Raw genomic sequence first — 5,053 nt, 5'->3', positions numbered from 1 at the left:
CATCCGGAGACCCACACATCAAGGACATGATGATGTATGTCTCGATAAAGTGATTTAATTTCCAGTGATGATTGGACCAAATAATATGATTTGATTTTCAGTCATGGAATTTTATTCCATCGGTGGCTACTTAAAGACTAGAAAAAAAAAGAAGCATTTGCTAAAACATAACCAAAGATACAATATAGAAATTATATGTATCAAGGAGATACATGATTTTCACCAAATCTTTTTCAACACGTTGTACATGTTCTGGCTGCAGAAATAACATAACTGGAATCAGTAGAACTACTAAATGATTAGAAAAGAAACTGCCAAACCTGCATTAACATTAAGTAACCCCCATACTCAAGATAGAAGTGCTGAAAGCTTAGTCACTTAGAAAAAGTATGGTGACTACATATAAGAGACTTGGATGCAGCTCATGCCTCATTTTACCTTTGACAGCTCCTTTTATCAATTACATTAATGATGGACCATGGTAATTACAGGGCATATATAGTACTATGAAATTATGTCTATAAATTAAAATTTCCACATAATCTGAGAAAATTTTCTCTTTTTTTTTTTCTTTTGAAAGTTAATATGCAGAAACAAAAAGATTTCAAGAAGTAGTTTATGGATGAATTTAGATCTGGCTCCCTCTGAAATCTTCACTTCCATACATCCCTCATTGGAGGGGTGAGACCAAGTCTGTACTCCAGTGCATCCAGAGAAGCTGCTCCTGACTCTCTGACCAAAATCATCTGTAACAATGGTAACAGTCAATATAACCAATTAGATGTGAAGCAACCATGCATAACTGTATCAAAATAATAAAATATTAGCACATACCATACTTGGCCAACATCAGCTGTTTTAACTAATGCACTATCTTCAAATGTTTTGTATGACTAAACAACACAAGGAATATCCAAGAGAGATAAAGGGCAATGAGCATTGCCAATGACAAATATATCCGCCCATCCTCCGCAAAGTAAGAGGCAGATTAACATCCACAAATATCCCAAGACTATGGTCAAACAACATTGATAATGTGAATAATGGATGCACAATCTTACCTTTACTTTTGGTAATCACTCATCACTTTATGCTGAAAATCAAGGACTACTATTGTAATTCAATAATTATTTGCTGCTGCACAAAACCTGCTGGCAACATTCAAGAAAGTTTCACTTTGGTCAGAGTCTGACTGTCAGACCAATAGTCCCACACAAGGTAGCATAACATGTTCTGCATACTTCTAAAGCACAAACCATAGAAAGAGTTTTTCTATGAATGTTCAACAAACAAATCACCATTCCAAGAATAAAATTATTCTTCCCTTTTAGCTCACACATTTTATGAGACAAATTTGTATTAAAGGTAATAACTACCATGTATTACTCTCTATGCAAAGCTACATAATTACATTATGAGGCCCTGCTGGAGAAGCTAAATAAAGAAATTTCAATATTTCATATCTATTGCCTGCTTCTTAAAATAATAATTACTGTCCAGCATAATAGTTTCTTTGTTTTAAATGTTTATCTTGGTTAGCAATGCATCTCCAAATGACACATCGATATGATAAAAGAAGGTCAATCACTCTACTAGATTACATTAGTAGACAACGACAATTGAATGAACAGAACTAAAAGTGTCACAAAAGATAAAATTCACTAACATGGAACCTTGTCATCTGGCCTTTAGGTTTGATGCCATCCATCTGGAAAATACAATTAGCTAGAAGCTATAATCTAAGTCAAGTTTATAAGGCTCCCTTTGGATGGCTGGTGGGAGGGGTTCCCATCATGCCATCCCTGTGTTTTATGACTGGAGCCCTAAGTCAATCAACATTGCTCTAGCATTTGAGAGAATATAAAATGAAAAAACATATGGCAGAAGAATCCAAACTATGAAGAGGATTAAGTTGGAAAATATATGAAATGCCTCATTTGTTTTTCTAGCCCTCCAGGTAAAAGTAATAAAGTTTCATGGCAGTCCATACTCTTTAGGCCACAAAGAGACAATTTACTAGAAAAAAAGTGAAAAAGAAGAAAGTTGGGTCTTCTAGTTAATATATGAATAAAAAAGAAAGACACAATAGAGATTATGGTATAGAGTAAATACAAGTTATTTAAACACACAAATGTTTAGCTAATATATAATCAATGAGAAAGATAGAATAGAGATTATTGTACAGCGTAAATATAAGTTATCTAACCAGACAAATTTTCAGCTAAATTAAACTTAGGACCCAAGAGCTTCTTAGAATAGAGATTACTCATAGAAATCTAAGTAAAAGTTCAGAAGGAATACAAAATGTTAGCACATAGACAATAACAACAGTTATGAGGCATTTGTATAATCATGCACAATGCCTTACCAGAAAATACCAAATCTAATGATTTGTCCTCAGCAGATGCATCATTTTCACTTAAAATGGAAATCTATGCGCTCAGCAACAGAAAATGGAACTTTAAGAATGAATTGCTCATCCATGCCTGCTAAATGAAATGAAATATAGCAAAGAAGAAAGATTAACTTATTCCATAGTCAACCATCAATCTTGAAACTAATGCAACAGCTCAAAACCCAAATTCCTCTAATTTACATACCATTCAATCATAACAATTAAGATCAACCTAAATTCACAAGTTCATTTTTGTCACCAAATGTAAGATTAAGACTGTTTAGCAAACCATAATAAGTAGCACTGTTAAACACATCATACATATCATTTACGAAAAAATGAACAAGATGTTCTCTTTATTGGTAGCTGAAAAGAAATTATATTTGTTTTAAAAATCCGAATTCACTATCATACATAGTACATATGAAATTTAAAGTCATCTAGTAGAAAGGCACATAAACACTGCGTTGCATCATAAAAAATGGCTAGAATCAGCACCGAAACTAAAACTTTTTGAGTTGGAATACTCTAGCACTTATGGTACATTTAAAGCAATTAGAAAATAATGCAATGAAAGAAACCTAATTAACCTAAAGCTTTTATCAAACATTTTAATGGCACAGCAAAGCATGACGCAATTGATCTGTCCTTACAGATATTACCCAAGAAAAACAATAACTCTTCGAACATATAACGCTGAAATTAAGCAGCCCAGTCCTTTGATACTCTAAACATTTCATTAAGCTTGTAAAATGCAAGCCAGGAGGAACTGAGAATTGTCATTAAAGGAACTTTAATTGACTGTGAATTCAATTACCTCCATGGATTGCAAGAATAAATGCAGAAGCTCAAAACTCGAGTTCCTGTAAAATGAATAGAAACAAAATCACAAATTTATATGAAGAGGAGTTCAAAATCCAGTAAGCAAGAAAACACCCAAATGTATTTCTGTATTGACGAGATAGAAAGGGAGAAGAGTCAATAATCCAACCCTTCTTCTCTTTAGGTTTCTGCAATTTGTAATACCTGATGATGAACTTTTTTTAGGTTTAATATATACAAACAAGACCTCCAACTTTATTACTAAATAAATACAAACAACTATCCCACGTTATTTTATCAAATTATAGGTCATGTTTAATTTATAAGATTATGTCATAATATAATAATATGATATTATAAATAGAATTAAAATAAATAATATTATTTTATTTTATATTTGATATGTATAAAGATTAAAATAAAATAATTTATTTATTAAACAAAATTATTCTTCTTCGAAGTTATACAATTTAAATTATAGATATAATTTTTAAAAGTATAATAAAATATATAAATTTAATTCTATGAATTAAAAATAATCATCTTCACTTTGGGAGGATTAAATCATTCTGCTCCAAGAATATGATAATTCTCCTTATAATATTATCATTTTCAATTAGATACAAACATCTTCACACCATATCATACTGGTATGCTTATTTATTATCCTATATACTTAACATGATTATAAACTTTTATTTTATTATAATTATACCAATTAAATTTTAAAATTGAATGAATAATATTCAATTGATAAAATTTTAAAATAGTATTCTCTTAATTTTTTTTTAATCCATTCAAATGAATCTAAGTAAGTATTTTCAATAAATTAAATCAACCAATTAAAATTTAAATAAAAAATTAAATATTTTATATTGTCAAAAGTTCTAATTACAATAAAATAAATGTTTATAATCTTAATTTCATGTAATAGAAGATTAAGAGCTTATTCACATTTTAAAGTAAAATTTGAAAGTTTATTTGGATATTATATCTTTTTTTAATTTTTTAAAAGAATAAACTCCATGTACACCCCCTATGATATGCGACTTTCCCATTTACACTCATTGTGAAAAAATTTTCCCCACTTATAATCTTGGAGTTACGTATCATTATTAATAGGGATAATGGTGTCACCTTAAACCCTAAATTCCATTCGAAGAGAGAGTACAAAGGAGATTGGGACCAAAATTTCTTTGAATGTTGAGATTAATCGCTTGAAAATTAACGAAATTTAGTGGGTTTACTAAGGAATGAAGATGAATTAATAAGTTGTTGGTGGATGTTTTTGTGTCATTTTTGTTTATTGAAACCAAAGAGAAATCAAGATAAAATTCTATTCCATCACTCTTAGTAGTGCTTTTGATAGCATGTTAATTGATTAAATATAAGGTTTTTGGCTATTTTGTTGCTTTGTTTTGTCAATTAGCATTCTAGGGTTTATATCTGGATTATAAAAATATGTTTAAGGATTGTTCGATATTGGTGTTTTTTAAATCCTATTTTTTCACCTTAATTTTTTTTGTTACAAACATGTTGTATAATGAAGAATGTTGGTATACAAACATTGTTGGTGAAGATGTGCATTGGTTATAAAAATTTTAGATTATTGAATAATACTTTGTTTTAGGCTCTATTATTGAATGATAATTTGTTTTAGGCTATGTTAGCTATAAAAACTGTGCAAAATGTCTTATATTTGTTAACCTGCAGATGATGAACAATTGAAAATTATATGTACTGGTTTTTTATCATAGAGGTGAGTTCATAAGACAATTTAACTTAGTGTATGTTGATAGAGATGTGCACTGGAATGATGAGTTTCTTTATAAATGA

At 29.8% G+C, this 5,053-nt stretch overlaps 1 long non-coding RNA gene across 3 annotated transcripts; it reads right to left on the bottom strand.

Annotated features, from left to right (window-relative positions):
• Positions 1–299: 299 nt before the first annotated feature.
• LOC111285181 (uncharacterized) lies at positions 300–3,483 on the bottom strand. 3 transcript variants are annotated; one of them, XR_016342852.1, is made up of 5 exons: positions 3,387–3,483; positions 3,213–3,258; positions 2,369–2,486; positions 835–1,151; positions 300–746 (listed from the first exon to the last, which is right to left on the bottom strand). It is a non-coding gene; the product is annotated as an uncharacterized LOC111285181 (long non-coding RNA). The 3 variants fall into 3 exon arrangements; XR_016342851.1 differs by having other exon boundaries at positions 835–1,148; XR_002689692.2 differs by having other exon boundaries at positions 1,062–1,148; positions 3,387–3,482.
• Positions 3,484–5,053: the final 1,570 nt, after the last annotated feature.

This window comes from Durio zibethinus, chromosome 6, assembly GCF_047325235.1.
Source record: "Durio zibethinus cultivar Kanyao isolate XHJ-2024 chromosome 6, ASM4732523v1, whole genome shotgun sequence".
NCBI lineage: Eukaryota > Viridiplantae > Streptophyta > Magnoliopsida > Malvales > Malvaceae > Durio > Durio zibethinus.
This window is presented reverse-complemented; position numbering and strand designations above follow the sequence as displayed.